Raw genomic sequence first — 18,535 nt, 5'->3', positions numbered from 1 at the left:
ACTACATCAAGGGTGTGACCCACCTGATGTGTTTGGAGTCACCCCTTTTGGGGACAATTCTGCCACAGCTGACCTCACTGTCCATGGTAAAGCTTGTTCTTCTAGCAAGGCAGTCCTGGTCTACACCAAAACCCCTGCTGTATCTCCTCAGCAATCAGACAATGCCCAACACTGCAATCAGCACAAATACTCTCTTACCTGCAGGCAATACCTCACAGAACAAACTAACTGATGCAGTCAAAAAACAGGCACATGCAATCTTACTAGCTGGGAAAGCAGTCGAGACAGGAGTCAGGATGGCGTGAATTGCCCCTCCCTCTCCAAGGGGGAAAGTGTGCCAGAGCTTGTTAAAGCAAGGCAGGCCACACCCACAACCTAGCTGTAGCCACTGAACTATATCTACAGCATTCTGTTCAAATTAAACTGTGTCACCTATCAACTTGTTTTTCTGGATGGGCAAAGATGCACGCCATCCAACAGCTTAACCCCATAATCCCAAAACAAATACAAACAAGGTCTTTATTTTTAAGGTCAGCTCATTTCCTTCACATCTGGCATACACTGATAGAGAACTAAAACATAGTTATGAGAAGCAAGGAGAAGAGGCGTGGTATTAGCTGGAATCTCAGGAAGACGGTAGCTGAGATCATGCCTGATGTAAAGTTTTGTGGAAGCTACCCAGCACCTTAGTTCACAGGACGCAACAAGCAGCGCAGCGTTGACGTGGCACAAGATGGAATCAATGGAATTTACAGAGCTTTGAAAGATCTTTTACTTCACTTGCTTGAAAGCTGGCCTTTTCTAAAGGTTTCCTCCAATTGCTTTCAGTTGCAAATGCCCTTGCAACTGAAAGTGTTGTGCATTGGTATTGGGACTCAATGCATTAAAATAGTAGTTGCCAGGGTTGGCCCAAGACAACTTGCTGCCTGAGTACTGTCGGAGGAAAGGGAGGTGGGGGTGGTGATAGGCTGCACCTGGTGGCAGGTTCCCAGCTGGCTGAAGGGAGGAGGAAAGCGGGGAAGAGCTGAGATGGCGAGCTGTGTGCTGGTGGTGCCACGAGGAGAGCTCTGCGGTAGTTCTATCGCTTGGTTAAAGGCTGGATGGGGGGAAGGGAGTGTTGTGTCAGCTGGTGGGAAAGGAAAGGAGGTGGAAAGGCTCTCCCTAAGGAACTCATGCATGAGCAGCCTTTCGAGGAGAGGAGGTCACGGGCCTTCTTTTTTCCTGGGAGTGTGAGACCGGCCCCACTGTGCATTCCCCCCCCCCAGTCTTCTTGCCACAGCTCTTCCTCCTCTGAGGCAGAGAGGCAGTTTTTCCTAGCTTTGATGTGGTGGTTCTGCCCCTCCTCCCTAAGCATGTGCCAAGCATTCAAGATTTAGGTAGGTTACAGGGAACCAGGCAGAGGGCCTTCTCGGTAGTGGCACCCACCCTGTGGAATGCCCTCCTATCAGATGTCAAGGAAATAACTATCTGACTTTTAGAAGACATCTGAAGGCAGCCCTGTTTAGGGAAGTTTTTAATGTTTGAAGTTTTATTCTGTTTGTAATGTTCTGTTGAAAGCTGCCCAGTGTGGCTGGGGAAACCCATCCAGATGTGTGTGTGTGTGTGGGTTTAGAAATAAAGTATTGTTATTATTCTTAATATTATTATTATTAACTATAACTATAGCAGCAGCAGCTGCTGCCCAGCTTCGCCCCAGAGAGAAGGCAAATGGAAAAGCCTTCAGTAATATGTCAGTAATAATAATCACAAACAGTAGGTATGAGTAGGGGGTACCTGTTGCCATAATTATTCTGATGGATTTGTAGAGGTCTGACTTTACTCGAAGGGAGTCTGCCTTCATGTGCACAGTAAGTGTTCTGGAACTGAGGCTATGAGTGTTTGTACTTCCATCTCCTGTCATGTGCAGGTTCACAATAGAGTTATGACAACCAGAGCTATAAGATAATGCAGGAGCCAAGCGAACTTCCTCAATATATCTGATGCCAGTGTTGTATAATCTCTCTACCAGCTAGCTGAAAGTTAAGACCAAGGACCAAATGACAAGCACCGAATAAAAGAATACTGTAATTCAAATCCCAATCTTTTAATGTCCTTGCTAGAATTGGCTGCTTTGCGTGTGTAGGTCCCCAGGCCACCCCTCAAATAACTTCACACATAACACGTAATTTTAGTTTTGGTTTTTGGGCACTATTTTGGCCACAACTTTATTAAAATACAAAATCAGTGAGTGGTTGTTTAGACATTGGTTATGACTATCTGTCCCCCCGCCTGGGACAGAACTGACATCCCGAGGTCCGATCGGTAGCCAGTAGAAGAGAAAGTCAAACTGGGGGGTCACTTGAGCTAAGTGTCGGACCCACGCCGCTCACCCCAGCAGCTCCCCGAAAGCTTGCCTGCCCGGTCCTATAACAAGGATTCCCATAACAGGGATTGGGCGGCCCTGGTCCCATAACAGGGATTGGACGAAATCGTGGCAAGCCCCAGGATTCCTTTAACGGAATTCCCTTCATCGCAATAGGAGGGGCAGGCCCAGCCTGACCCCTCCACCACCAGCATATTATAACCAATGCCTAACCGCAACCTTACAAGTTGTGACGAATTGCTGAGTAGTAGGCAAAAACCAAATGGCACAGCCAATCACCAAATGGCAAAATTCCTACTAGGCCCCCGCTCCAAAGCAGACGACCCCATGACAGGCAAAGCAAGGTCAACCGGAAAGAGGGCGGGCGGGCGGGTGATCCGATGCACTCTGCAAAGAGAAAGAGAAACCAGAGTGCACCAATATTTAAAGACTATGGTCCCACCCACCCAATTTGCAACATACAATTTGCCCCAGCAACCCGGTTACCCAATCATGATGCCAGGCAACAACTATTAACCTGCCTGGCAACAAGAGGCCTGGCCTGGTGGCCCACACCGCAACACGTGCTCTCATTTATTGGAGAACACGCTTTGCCAGCATACACATTTTCCAGATGCCTTAAAGCTGCTGCCCACCACCACTGAGTTCAAACAATCCAAATGATGTATCATATTTTTGGTACCCTTATGTACAAACTCATAATTTTGTATTTCATCAGTCTATGACAACAGGAACAGGAACCTCATCCTTGCTTCTAATGATAAGTGAACTCTTAAATCAGGGGTCAGCAACCTTTTTCAGCCGTGGGTCAGTCCACCGTCCCTCAGACCATGTGGTGGGCTGGACTATATTTTGAACAATAATAATGAATGAATTCCTATGCTCCACAAATAACCCAGAGATGCATTTTAAATAAAATCACACATTCTTCTCATGTAAAAACACGCTGATTCCTGGACCGTTCACAGGCCGGATTTAGAAGGCAATTGGACCGGATCCGGCCCCCGGGCCTTAGTTTGCCTACCCATGTCTTAAATCATAATCTGAATGATCTCTGCTGTGGTACTTCCAACAACATTAACAGGTGGATTCTAGATTAGTATAAAAAATTTAATAAATTTACTTCGTAGCAACTGATCTCCTTTCTTCCTTACTTTGAATGGTCATTGTGCTATTTGTTCCTGGAACACAGGGAGCAGTTTTATACCAAGTCAGACCACTGGTCCATTTTGCTTAGTATTGTCTACACAGACTTACAATGGCTCTCCAGTAGTAGTTGCCAGGGATTGAACCTGAAACCCTCTGAATGCAAAACAGGGCCGACCAGAAGGAATTTTATAGAATATTTTGTAATTTGGAAAGGTATGAAGTTGAAAAAAAGTTTGGTTCATTTTCTTTTTTAAAAGAGCTAACAAATGACTGGTGATTTCAACACTTTTCTTATAAAACAAGAGTATGTTTGAGAACACCAATATCTCCACTACAATAAGTGAAGCCAAATCAATGTCCAGCAGTGCTGGAAATAGTTCCAACAGCATCAGTGAAGTTGTGCTGTTATAGTTTGAGATAATATGAGAATGTAGGATGCATTAGTTGGGATCAGAATGAGAATTGTCACCAGCAAATGTTACATGCCCCCTAGATCTAGATCTAGATCTAGATATATAGATATATGAAGGGGGAGTCTTGGGATAGAAGCAGCCTCATTTTATTTTATTTTAAAAAGAACTTCATATCTCAACAGAAATTCATACTCCACTTATTGACTGAGACCTGCACACTATACAAATAACCTTTCTGAACACTCTTGGCTCTCAAATACAGAAGCAATTGTTTCATAAACTCTCTGCTGCATAGATAAATGGAGCACTTTGCTCTTATTGAAAGATTCTCCTATTGCAGTCGTATCCCCTTAACTGATCAAATACAAGGTTCTGACGACATAAATAAATAAAAGCAAAACATCAGCATGCCATTATGTAGGAAGTCACTGTTTACTTTGGTGTAGTCCTATTTAAATCAGAGCACAGTCAAGGAACCTGTCGTTGGCATCTGCCTGCCTCAAGAGACAATGGAATGCACCTCCAGGGATGAAGTGAAACGACTGCATTAGCACTACCAAAGTGATGTCCCCAAGGGCACAAGCCTGGGCAGTGTCTATGGAGGTCCTGGGGTGCTGTTACTGTTGGACCACTGTTGTGGTCCAAAGGAAAGCAGAGAAATACGTTTGGCACCAGCTGCAGGAATTGCCAGAAAGAGGCGTATAAGGCGCTATCCAACTGTATTTGAGATGCCGCTCTGGATAGGTGTAGAGTTTGCTCCTTAGCCTTTTCTCCTCCCAAAGATATCCCACATGGCAGGGGAGGTTTAGGACCAGAGTTTTCCTTCTCCTAGATGGGCTATCTTCCCAGGTTGATGAGCCCCATCTGCCCCTCACTTTGCTCTATAACACATGCAGAAACCCTGGGAAACGAGGAATCTACCATCTTACGAAATGAATGAGATCTTTCAATTGCCTTCTCTTCCTGGGTCACTTGGCAGGTGTATGGTGGGAATGGCACAGTTTGAAAGCAGGGAAGAATAGGAAGGTAATACATTACGTCTTAAGTACAGAGCTGTCTGCATGCATTTACCCTTGATGATCAGTGTCTTTGTGATATCAGCAGCTATTACTCCAATTCCCACCCCTCATCATAAATCTATTTGCATTCCCTAGCAGCCAACGCTAAAGAATATTACTAAGACTGCTACAACTAACAAGTCTGGAAGTAAGAATAAGGGGACATGTAGTAAACAACCATAAACACAGTTGTTATCTGGAAACACATGTAATATTTTTGTGTTTAATCTTGATGTAATTATCTGTAATATATATGTAAGATAATATTTTAAATCAATAAAGACGATTTTTTTTTATAAAAAAGGAAACACATGTAGCTGACAGTGCAGGACTGGAGGAAGCATGACAAATGTGAGAATCCAATGGAGGCAGAGAGGAATCAGTCACAAAGAGAGGAGGAAAGATTGTCAGAGCAAGGGCAAAAGGAGGTTGGGAGTGGCACATGCCTTTCTAATCATTTGCAACCCATCCTTATACAGTGGTACCTCGGATTACATACGCTTCATGTTACAAACTCCACTAACCCAGAAATAGTACCTCGGGTTAAGAACTTTGCTTCAGGATGAGAACAGAAATCGTGCTCCAGTGGTGCGGCAGCAGCGGGAGGCCCCATTAGCTAAAGTGGTCTTCAGGTTAAGAACAGTTTCAGGTTAAGAATGGACCTCCAAAACGAATTAAGTTCTTAACCCGAGGTACCACTGTAGTCCCATTTCCAAACTGATACACATAGCTTCGCTAGTGACGCATATTTTAAACACATGGAACTCCAGATGTAAGGACATTATTCCTCTGTCCTAGCAACACAGAAATAACACCAGCCCATCGAACAAGCATGCAAACAAAAAGAAAAGGATACAAAGAATACAGGGAAGGATGACTAATGATCATTTCTGACTAATGGTCAGAAAAAGAGCAAGTTCTTCAGAATTTGATTCTTGTATTGGAAACTTAACTGAAGATGTTAGACTGTAGCAGTTGATGTTCCTAGTCTTATTCTAGCTAAAATGTGCTTGTAGAACACAAAGGGTTAACCTATAGTATACACTGAAAAGGAAGAGCATCAAATACTTTTATTCCAAGTATGTTTTAGATGCTGTATGGAAATGAATGTTCGGTTATAAAATTAGCAGCAGAATCTCCTTAGGGCAGGGGTAGTCAAAGTGGTCCCCTCCAGAATTGGTTGGAGTCCAGCTCTCCTCCACTCCTGCTGGCATGGCCAATGGTCAGGACTGATGCAAGCTGGAGTGCAACAACATCTGGAAGGTATCATGGAATCATAGAACTGTAGAGTTGGAAGGAACCCAAGGGTCATGTAGTCCAAACCCCTTGTGATACAGGAGTTCGATTTCTGCCGGACAGGTGCTCCCAAGTTGGCTGTTTCTGCTTTAGGGCACAATCCCTGAGATAAACTGCCAACTCAAAGGACACACCAGCAGAATATTCCAGGGTTGGGGCTGTTCTGCTGGTGAAGATATGTAGGCAGAACATCCATAATGGGATGCAGATGGCACAAGAGAAGACCACACTTATGCCATAACCTGTACTGCTCAGGCTGTGGTCACAATCCTGTTAATGGTCACCTTTCTACCAACTCCAGTCCTGACAGAAAAAGTGACTTCAAATGGTAAACAAAATATTGCATTCTGTTATAAAATACTGAAGTCAGTATTTGTACTGCACGGTTGAGTCAGCTTTTTATAGTAGATACTTTTTTTTTTTTTGCATTTCTATGTAATTCAAAACATTTAAGAAATAAAGGTTAGGGTTATTAGGGTCAACAAAAATGGATGGAATAGTCAAGATCAAAGCTCTCACCTTTCTGTCCCTGAGACCCTCCTGTTTTCTGCTCCTGAACCTCTGGGCTGAAAGGTGGAGAAAGGGTTGTGGGAAAGAAAGCCATACTCTCTTTTGAGCATTTTCTTCTTAGAGTGTTCTGCTAAGTATTTATTCGCCTTGTTTCCTAGGGGCCTCAATAATCCTTGCATTTTCTGAAAATGACCAGAAGCTCTGGGAATTCAAGATTAGCATCATGAAGTCAATGGAATGGGGCTGAATGATGTAAAAAAGAAAAGAAAAGAAAAGAAAAAAGAACAGGACCAGTGAGTTGATGTAAGCAAAAAAATATCTTTGATAATCCAGGTATGTGAAGAGAAAGGAAAATGCTGACTTGCCCAGAGACACTGTGCAGTGCGGAAAGTCAGGGCAAAAGGAAAGCACACAGAAGCTCACTAAAAACAAGTGTTTAATGTTTCATAATAATGGAAGGAATAAGGGAAGGAATCACAGTGCTGTTTCCAAGTGGCCAGAGGCACTTTCCCTGCAAAAATGGACATCAGATGGCCATGCTGTCTTCTTGATTCCACTGTTTCTGATCTTCATCTGCAATATTAAGCCATTTAGAGCAAGGATAAGAGCTTGCCTTCCTGTCATCTGAGGGCCTGAAGCTCAGAAAGCCCAATCAATGTGGCCTGGTTACATTGTTACTCAGTTAAATAGAAATGCACTCAGCGCATACTCAGGGATACTCTCCTCAGCTGCCAAAGAGTAAAACACACACACAACTATGTCAGCTAATGCATGGTAATGGGAGATGGAACATTTTTTTTCAAAAACACCTCTCATCCTCTGAAATCGAAGTGGAAAAGCCTGGGCGGGGCCCAGACTCACCAGTTCTACTGAAGAGGCTCCTCATGAGGCTGGAGGAACATCATCCGGCTTTGAGGCGTGAAGGCCGCTCCCTGCAAGGCCTTTTCCAACTGGCCTAGGGGGCGGGGTCCATACTAACCCAGCCCTACTATGTTAAATATGTATTCTGTAGTTGACCTCCTTTGTAATGTTCTATTTTGAAATCTTTAAGATAATATTTTAGTTTCCTGTTATGTTGCTTTGACTGTATACTCTATATTTGACTTTCTTCAGATTGTTTTATTGATTTAATATGCTGTAAACCGCTTTGAGATTTTTCTTAAAAATATAAAGCGGAATAGAAAATTAATAAATAATAAATAAAAGTTTTCTTCAGTGCTTACTTAACAGAGGTGCTCAGGGTCAGATTAGATATATTTGTCACACACTCAACATTTGTCAAATACAGCCTTGTGCATTTGATTTTTCCAAAAATTGTGTGTGTGTGTGTTTGAGTGAGAGAGAGAGCATGCACCTTGAACAAGACTAAGCCATATAGGCTGAAACAGACTGGTAAATCCTAAATCATAAAGTCTAGAGGAAAACACAGATAGCATCTACATTTGTATTTTGTTTTCCCTAAACCTGGGCCAAGAGGAATTAAAAGTGCACTTCAGGAGGACATTTTGGATTTTTTTTTCAGGGGGGGGGATGATTCAAGAGGTCTAGGAGAGGATTTCCCTTGCACTTTATATTGTTACAGATTTGGAGTAACAGAACTTTTTGTGTGTGTGGGGGGGGCTTTCAATGCCAGAAATTATTGAAGGGACGATGCCAAATCAGTGAAAAACACAGGCTAAACTTTTTTCGAGGCCAGGGCCCCACTTGGGATAGAATAACAAAGAATGACAAAAGGTGCTGAAGCAAGTCATCACCAGGACAAGAGATTCTTTGCTGGTGGACAGAGTGGGGAGTTCATTTTCCATGACATAGGAAAACACGGGAGGGGTGGGCTGTGCCCACAGGGGGGGGGGAATGCTGTTTTACACAAGGCTTGGGTTTTTCCTGGTAAGGGTGTTTGGGAAGGAAAAGGGTAGAGCTAGAACTCTAGGCAGAGGCCATGCAGGGCAGAACCATCTTGGCAGGTTAGGACAGAGGCGCAGAGATGGTGTGCAGGATGCCTTGGACTCCAGCGCTGCACTGGTGCATCTGAACTCTCTCCATTGAATACTTTAGGTTTAAATAAGCCACATTTCGTAAAGACATTAGTATTTGCTGTGCCTTGATTTGCCAACGGAATCACAATCCTGGATAAGAGCCTGGACTCTTGTGCAGCCACTCAGCAGAGACTGGGATGGCATGTAAAAATATGTTAAAAAGTGCCCTGCATGGAGCTGAAATGAGGAAAAAAGAAATCAAGAAACGCAGGTGCATGCACCAGTGTTGCACAATCTTGCGATACTCTTTGAACCCTAGCCCTGGTGAGGAAATCATGATCCAACACCCTTCCCTGTTCCTTCTGCCCTTCCTCTTGGGGAGTTTCTCATCAGAGACAGATAAACTCCCCAAGAGAAGAGCAGAAGGAACAGGGAACGGTGTACTAATGGTTATACATAGTGTATGAAAGAATGGCAAAGGGGCCATATTGAACAGGGGGCTGGCCTTGGTGGCATGAGCAGTGGAATGCTTTGAGCAGACTTGAAAGCATGGATGCCCTCTGAGTCTCAGGGCTCCAGGGGGTTCCTTTAATCTCAGGGACTTCAATGGCCAAGAGCAGAAAGCCTGAGATTATTTTCCCCCTGAAAGCGCTCATGATCAAAGTTGTAGGATAATCAGAAATGCTGGAAAAGCGTATGGGCTGCTGTCGTTCTCTTCTCCCATCACAGATATGGGTATTTCATATCGAAAGGTTATGCTCCATACGATTTCCGAAAGGGCAAAAACAAAGCTTTCATGAAATACAATGTTTACACTGTTGAGTCTGTGGAAATTGCTATCGGGGACTGATAGTTTCAGGCCAAGAAGATCTTACTCAGGGAGGAGCAATGTCTCAGTACCGGAACACCTACCTCGTATGAACAAAGCCCTATGCTCAGTGCTCAGAGAGATCTCCCGCAAAAGGATCTTTCTTAACGAGCAGGTTAAGACCTTCACCTGTGATGTTCGAGAGGTGCACAAATTCAAGGTTGACAATATAGGGCTAGAGATAACCTTGGTATGAGTCAGCATAAAACAATTCACAACTTCCTTATTCTCTGGAAGTACAGAAGTATTACTGTGCATAAGTCATGTGTATTTAATCTGAGCTTAACCATCCATAGTAGAAAGAATCAAGCCTTTATTTATCTGTTGTGTCATCTTCACCCATAAGTAAACATGGTGGCGGGGAGGGGGAGAGAAGGAGATATTTGAGTAAGAGCACTCACTACTGTTTTGCCTGCTGCTGGCCAATATTGCACATCCTAGACAAAGATCCGGTTCACACTAACGCTAAGACAAACCATGGCTTAAGTGTGCAGGTTCCCAGAGAGGAGATCACAGCCTCTTTGCTCCTTCTCTGGTCCTGCTGCTGCTGCTCTGATGTTAGGTAAAATGTGGTTTGGCTTTGTGTGTTAATTGATCCAGGCCTTGTGATTTACTTTACTTCAATCAAAGAAAGGTTTGTTCTTGGTTCACAGCTCATGGTTTGTATGGTGGAGAAAAGCCACGAGTCTGAGTTTCGACTACATGCTCAGCCAAACCATGGCATAACCAAACAGCTGTAATCTGTAGACCTACATTGGCTCCCAGTACGTTTCTGGGCACAATTCAAAGTGTTGGTGTTGACCTTTAAAGCCCTAAACGGCCTCAGCCCAGTATACCTGAAGGAGCATCTCCACCCCCCATTGATCTGCCCGGACAGTGAGGTCCAGCGCCGAGGGCCTTCTTGTGGTTCCTTCACTGCTAGAAGCGAAGTTACAGGGAACCAGGCAGAGGGCCTTCTCGGTAGTGGCACCCTCCCTGTGAAACGCCCTCCCATCAGTTGTCAAAGAAATAAACAACTATCGGACTTTTAGAAGACATCTGAAGGCAGCCCTGTTTAGGGAAGTTTTTAATGTTTTAAGTTTTATTCTGTTTTTAGTGTTCTGTTGGAAGCTGCCCAGATTGGCTGGGGAAACCCAGCCAGATGAGCGGGGTATAAACAAACAAACAAACAAACAAACAAACAAACAAACAAACTCTTCTTTAGGATCCTACAGACTTAAGGAGTCATACTAAGCTGTGATTTGCATGAACATTACATGAAAACTGAGCCAATGTTTCCATAGCACAGAGAACATTTGTATGCCAGCTGTGCATGATTGCCTTCTTAGATCCCGCCATGAGTAGAGATAAAGTTTTTAAAGGAATTCATAGGTCAGGTTGTCAGGATGCAAGTACGATTCAAATCCAGTGAGGAGTTGACCTGCATACATAGTAAAAGTTAACGCAAGCCAACCATTCTAATGAGGCAGAAATTTTGAACCAGGATGTACTGGGATCTTGGAACAGCAATTGTGTGCTGGTTTTCCTACACTTTGCATCTTAAGCAATGTTTACCAGTTCATTGTCAATCTAGTGTTGGAATCTTTGCAAGCAAAACACAGGCTGAGCTGCAGGCTGCTTCTCCATAGCCTCAAGTTAAGTCAGATGCATTTAATCTATATTCCTGAAATGCAATAACAGTTGTATGAATTAGCCCTAACTATGCATCATATGACTGACTTGCAAAAATACTTCTGCCATATTCTGCACATGGCAGTCTTTCATTGGACTGCCATCTTGTTACATGGTTGCTGAATATAACATTGTATTTATTTACTTAGGTTATTTTTAGATCCCCATATTAACCAAGTTTCTCAGGGAGGTTAACAATGTCGATGTAACGGGCATGGAATTTGTCCCACGTACTTCACATGTTCACATGGTTACAATTCTAACTGTGAATGTGCTCTTAAAGAGGGCAGTGGTATATTTTCAAAATGACTTGCCTTCCGCTGTCAGATATCAAAACAAGTTGAGGTAACACCTTAGCAAAATGAATCCGTCTTGTGCCTTGTTTTGCTCCCGAGAGAATGAGAACTTACTCTTACTTCTAAGTGGCTGAGGTGTGTGTGAGGTGCAATAAGGCTTCTGTTTACACCCACACAGAGGTGTTGACATCACAGTGGTGACAGTGAAGAAACAAGTTACAACTGCCAGACAGGAAACTGTGTGTGCAAAGATGAGGCTAAAACTTCTTGATATAATCTCTTCTTAACCCAGGGGGCTTAAAATGCATACCCTCCAACATTTCTCCAATGAAAATAGGGATAATAATAATAATAATAATAATAATAATAATAATAATAATAATATTTGTAAAAGAAAACACCATCTGACAGGGTTGCCCCAGCCACTCTGGACAGCTTTGGACATATATAAAAAAACATAACAAAACATTAAACATTAAATATTAAAAAACTTCCCTATACAGGGCTGCCTTCAGATGTCTTCTAAAGGTTGTATAGTTACTTATCTCCTTGGCTTGTGGGTTGCATAACTCCATGCCCTTCTACATTTATCTGATGAAAATAGGGATGTCCTAAGGAAAAGTAGGACATTCTGCAACCAAATCAGAAAACAAGATGGCTTCTGTAGATCCAGAATTGTCCTTGGAAAACAGGGACACTTGGAGGGTCTGAAAATGCAGTACCTCGACTCAACCAGCGCCCTCCAGTTTCCTAAAGCAGACCTTTCCCAGTAGCAATGTGTCCATGCCCATGCTGGCCTAGTCAACCACAGCATCTTTTATGACATTCGCAGCCAAAGAAAACCAAACTTTCCAACAGACATCTGTATTCCTCAGCTCTGTAGGAGAGCAACATTAGGAAAATGAGAGGACAGAGATACATGATTACTCATTCCAAAGAAGGTAGAAGGAGTAGGAGTCTCTCTCAGGTGTTTGTAGCAACCCCCAAGCCCTGTTAGAATTAAGGATCCTTGGAGTCGTTTGGTACAAATTCTTGGGGATCAGAAACTTGAGAAATGTGATGAAAGGGAACAAGAGATACATGATGATCTGGAAGGGAATGAAGGAAGAGTTACATCGCCGCAGAAGATCAAGGAAGGCCAGAGGCCTGTCAGGAAAGATATAAAGGAAAACAAGAATTGGATTATGAAAATTTGGCTTGAATTGGATAATGAAGATTGGAGAGATCTCCTGATGGCGAGATCTGAGGACCTATGGATTACAAATTTGATCAAGATGGAAGTTGGAGCATTTGGAACATCCAGACTTAAAAGGATTAAGAAACAAGATTTGAGTTCCACTTTTAAATATAGAGGTCTGGATGGAAGAAAAATGAACATTTTTGAGACAGAACTTCTCCGAGACTTGGCGCTTGATATAAAGGACTACCAAAAAAACCGGCAAAGAGGAACTGAGAGAGAATTAAGGGCCTCGGATGTGAGGTCTCCAGGCTGACAGCAGATAGACTGATGGATATAGGGGATCGAAACCGGGAAAGGGGGGTTGGAGTTTGGGAATCCAAAGGGTGTACAACTATATTTTGAATTTTTCTTCCTTTTTTATTTTGTTTTGTTATGAGTATATAAAAAAAGGGAATTCGTGGAAGGGAATTGGGGTCGACCTTAGAAAAAGATTCTAATGTTTAAAGACTGTGGACTATAAGGTGAAAGTGGCTATATAAAATGAATTAAATCGAATAATGGGCTAAATACAATAAGGTTAAAATTTGGGATAAGAACTTGCTGAAATAAACAAATGGAAATGGAATACAAGAAGGGGAGGGGTGGGGAAGTCTTGGAAAGATGTTATTGAAAGTAAGGTTTAAATGTAAATGTTTTCTTTTTTCTTTTTCTTTTTCTTTTGGATTTTTTGAAAATTTCAATAAATATGTTATTAAAAAAACCCAACACAAATTCTTGGGAATCAGTCCCTCTGGTTCGCTGATAACAACCGGACTCTTGTCCAGAGGCATAGCAGGCCTGCTTGCACCCAGGGCAAGGCAAGTATTGCACCCCTTCTGCCGCAATCAGGTTTCCTTCATAGCTGATTCCCCACATTTAAAATTGCCTTTCTGTTTTTAAAAAGCTGCACATCTTATTCAGCAATGTTAAGTCATGAAAGAATTGAAGAAACACACACACACACACACACACACACACACACACACTTGCTATGCCATGTGCCAACTGAGCCAATGAGACCTGAATTGGCTCAGCCTGGCAGCCTCTGTACTCCTGAAGCAGCAGCAGCAAGGCCTGGGAGGAACACATAAAGGGCAGCTGTGCAGCCCTGGCCAGCAGCTGCAGGTAGGAGCAGCCTGGGAGGGGCGCAGCCCCCAAAGAGGGTATCCGCAACTCACCTTCCCTCACAGCTCTTGCGTCTGGGTTGCTTTCCTTGGACATGCATACACGGCCATTTTAGGCAAACAAGGGTTGTAGGTTGGGTCGTCAATGTAAACATGCTTGGAGGTGAGGAAGCATCCCTTGTCCTTGAATTTTTTTGCACCCCCCCCCCACCCCACCACTATGCCACTGCCCTTGTCTTCCACAAACATCCAGAGAAAAGACTCTGATGGGAAACCAAAGTTAGGCAAGCCTTCATAGGTTCCTCTGACCACTGCATGGTGCAGTTCCCAAGCAGGCAACCATTCATCTCTCCCCACCCTGTAGAACATGTCAAATTGCTGTTGGTGTAGGCTGTGCCTTATCTGCAATGCCTGTATCATTTTAGCTGCATGCACTTTCCACATCTATTAACTATTTCTATCTTGCCACGAGTGCAAACTTATGCTTCTCACCTTAGAATGGAGGCTGTGCCCTAGTGCTGATTTCTCCCTCGATATCAGCGCAGAGGGCAACATCCCTGGGACGCAACATGGCTCTAGGGAAATGAGCTTGCAAATTATGTGTCTGTAGGTGACATACATAGGTACCCATGTATGTGTGCTCATTAATGCACCGTTTTGTAAATGGAGCAGGCAATATCCAGCTGACCCACAAAGGATTCTGTGCACAGAGACAGTTAAAAATGGAGACCCTGCTAAGTTTCCATGGTTCTTGGTTGCTAATGGATATAAGAGCATTGCACTCCTGATGTACTTGACATCTGAAGAGTAACTGCTTTGACCTTCTCTCTACAACAGGGGTCAGCAAACTCTTTCAGCAGGGGGCCAGTCCACTGTCCCTCAGACCTTGTGGGGGCCCAGACTATATTTTGAAAATAAAAATGAACGAATTCCTATGCCCCACAAATAACCCAGAGATGCATTTTAAATAAAAGGACACATTCTACTCATGTAAAAACACGCTGATTCCTGGACCGTCAGCGGGCTGGATTTAGAAGGCGATTGGGCCAGATCCGGCCCATGGACCTTAGTTTGCCTACCCATGCTCTAAGTGTTGGTTTGCTTTGGACTCATATGGACCTTTTCAGAAAACACCTGTAGCTGTGGATTTAATATGTTCCACCATTGCAATCTTTTTATTGGAAACATTTTTATATCACCCTTTAATTCAAAATCCAGGATAGTTTGTAAAGCTCATAAAAACACAGTTAGTTTTAGTTTTTTTAAATGCAGTGTTGGATGGGGTCCTTTGGCTTATTTGTCTTTCTCTATAGCTTGATCATTGCCAATATCTATTGAGCATTGGATTTTCCCTCCTTCCTACCCTTCTTCCCTCCCTTCTTTCTCTCCCTTCTTCCTACTGCTCCTTTCTTCAACTTCCAAACAGGTAGCTTTGTGAATCAGCATGCTTCCACATTGAGGCAGTCAACAGGAACTGCAAGCAAATTGCACTGGGCAGCCACAGCTCAGCACTCTCAGCTGAAATATATTTTCATTGTGGTTTAGACATCACTGTTTACCAGCACACATCCTTCACACCCAGCCCATGATGTCTGGAGCATCACATTTGCCTTTCCCTCAATCATCATTATCCCAGAATAAATAGCTTCCACCATGGCACCTTGGGTTCCATATGGAATTAGAGCATGAAACACTAGAGAAAGTGAGTGGGGGTGCTTAATATTTTTTCTCTTGCTATAGGAACAGCAGGGAAGCGCAAAATGAGAAGGAAATAAACCAGCATTTTATGAAGAGCATGCTCAAGGGTCCATTATCATGTAATTGGAACTATAATGGCCCCTGATTAAAAAGACTGAGCATAACATATTTCGTTAATTTTGTTCCCATCTTAACAAAGCTATCCCTTCCTTAATTTGGTGTTGATCTGCTCACACCTTCCAGCCCCCCTCAACTGTTAAGACTTACCGGTATATGGAGATATTCAGAACAAGATAGTGTACATTAAGAAAAAATTCTAGTGTACATTAAGAAAAAGTCCTTATGGTTCTAGAGGAAAACTTACAAATGCTTCGTTTGTGTGCAGCGAATCAGTTCCAAAATGTTGACTGTTGTTTGCAATAAACATGGGTTCTATGGTTATAAGGTTGCCACACATTTCTGCTGGACTGCCCCATATTACACTATCTCTTGCTTTCAAGGCACTTTCTAATTTTCCCTTTCCCTTCCTGCTGCTTCAGAATAGTGGTTCTGGAAGGTACAGATTCAGCCAAGTGGACAAGTCATGCCGTGTTGGGAAGAGTGCTGTTCTTGTGGTTAAAGTAAACGATAGCAGCCAATTTTCCTAACCTGCATGGCTGCATGGCCTCAGAGTGCATCAATTCCTAGAAGTCAGCACAAGTGCTTACTAAAATCCCACCACAAGATCCTATGGTAGTTTCCATTGCGCCTCTTAGAAATCAGAGTGAGCACTATGAAATTGCCACACACACCTGCAGATGTACCACAGAAACCCTTCTGAAGAATATCAGCGGATGAGTGTTTCTCAAAGCAACCTTGACTGTGTGAGAAAGATGCTTTCTTTCTTTTTCTTTTTTAAAAGTAATTTTGTTGTGTTTTCCCCAGTGTACCTGAAACACAATGTCCAGTGAAATACACATGCATTACTGAACAAAGATAAACAGAAACTATGTGTTCAACAGCTGAGGCACCCCTGCTTATGCTGAATAGAAGGCAATTCCCGTGAAACGAAGGCAGACAGTATTACTACAAATAAAATCCATCACAAAATCCACAAGGAAACATAAACCCTGGGGAAAGAGGCTTTCAAAGTAATGCATGCACTGCTTATTTTATAATCAAAATAAATTGGCAGGTGTGAGTCTGCCCCTCCACTCTTTCCATTTGTGCAGCTAGCTTCTGAGGAAGACAGTCCCCTCTGCAACTTTTTCCTCTTAAGTACTCTGACAACTGCTTTGTCAAGAGCACAGGTGAGATGTAGCCCCATTATAGTTAAGAGAAGGGTCTGCAGCAATACCTACACAAACACACATCCAGTGTGCTCCCATGGTGACTGGGCACACACAAGATGTCAAAGAAATGGGTTCTTATTTTTCTTGTTCCCCAATCATAAATAAAAAGTCACAAGGAAGGCAGTATCCAGGAAGAGAAAGAACCATAGCGTTACCTGCAAGGAGAAGTGAGCAAAGAAGAGGCAAGAGATGGTGATCAGCTGGAGTATCTCTCCTCTGCTCTTAAGTTTTGTCTCTCCGTTAGCCTGCCGCTGAATTTCTAAGAGCACAGAAGCCAATGCTCCAGGGCTGTTTCAGTGTGCGGTAGCTCCCTCCCCTTTCCTCTCCCCTCCCACTTCCCCACACATATTGAAATAGCTAGCGGGTTGTCTGATTGTAGTTTGAGTCAGAGAAACAGTGGGCCAGATTAGAATGACCACAAGCTGCATTATAGCCTAGCAAAGCCTCCAATCATCACAGAGAGCAAGAGCACACTATGCCCCAGGGTGCAGTGCACACAGGCAGTAAAGCATGCCTGAAGTTGTAACCCGCAGCAACACAAAAGCAACTTTCTGCAGAGCCTGGCATGCTGCGTGCAGCTGGGGGAGACCACCCAGTTCACCCCCCTGTCGAAAGCAGCCTTCCCAGATGTTTTGGATCACAACCAAAAAGAATTACATTTTAAAAGTCAGTTATTTAAACCCACAATTCAATGTAAGGTAACAAAGTATGAGTTTTGTGGTTTGAAAACCGCTGCTGCTGCTGCTCTCTCACACTGTGTGTGTGTAAAACTACCAAGCATTCAGAAAAAATGTGAGGTCACTCAAAAACTAGACCTGTTGCAGTGAAGTTAAGACTTGGGAGGCAAGAAAAACATGTTGCTCAGGAGGTGTTGGGGCTGGCTGAGGGCAGAATGAGGTCAGAAGAACAGAGTCTCATTTATCCCAATAGACCAACATCCACTGTTTCTAGCCCTACCCAAAAATATCAGAGTGAGTGCTAGGAACATCACTTCCTGCTCTGCTCCTTCTGTCGTACTGATTTAGCTTCATGACAATGTTCTGGGCAGCTGCAAGAAAAGTAATGGAGAGTATAGGATATCCTAAAATAGCAGTTCCGTATAGACTTGGAACCCAAAATATTTCTGCTTGGTTTTCTAACACATGTTATTCCAGGAAATGCTGAAGAAATAGTGTTTAATCTAATAGCTGCTGCAAAGAATATAATAGCTACAATGGGGCGGGGCGGGGGGGGGCGGGAAGCATTTCTCCTACTATATCTGAATAGATTGAGAAAATTTGGTCCATAGTAACAATGATTACAAAATTTCTCCCCCATTTGTATGTACAGTGGTACCTCAGGTTAAGAACTTACCGGTAATTCATTCCAGAGGTCCGTTCTTAACCTGATACTGTTCTTAACCTAAGGTACCACTTTAGCTAATGGGGCCTCCTGCTGCTGCCGCGCAATTTCTTTTCTCATCCTGAAGCAAAGTTCTTAACCCGAGGTACTATTTCTGGGTTAGTGGAGTCTGTAACCTGAAGTGTATGTAACCTGAAGCATATCATGTCAACATCAAATAAGA

General features: G+C 43.2%; 1 protein-coding gene across 3 annotated transcripts in view; it reads right to left on the bottom strand.

The window, feature by feature from the left end:
• HRH2 (histamine receptor H2) overlaps positions 1 to 17,262 on the bottom strand; it is a 35,685-nt gene extending 18,423 nt beyond the window's left edge. For all 3 annotated transcript variants that reach the window (XR_003705265.2, XR_003705266.2, XM_028718393.2), the window contains exon 1: positions 17,127 to 17,262. The gene's annotated coding sequence lies outside the window, so the exon portion shown is untranslated. The remainder of the gene's footprint in view (positions 1 to 17,126) is intronic.
• Positions 17,263 to 18,535: the final 1,273 nt, after the last annotated feature.

Source organism: Podarcis muralis, chromosome 2 (assembly GCF_964188315.1).
Source record: "Podarcis muralis chromosome 2, rPodMur119.hap1.1, whole genome shotgun sequence".
NCBI classification, from domain to species: domain Eukaryota; kingdom Metazoa; phylum Chordata; class Lepidosauria; order Squamata; family Lacertidae; genus Podarcis; species Podarcis muralis.
Note: the sequence above shows the minus strand (reverse complement) of the source record. Positions and strands in the feature narration are given on the sequence as shown.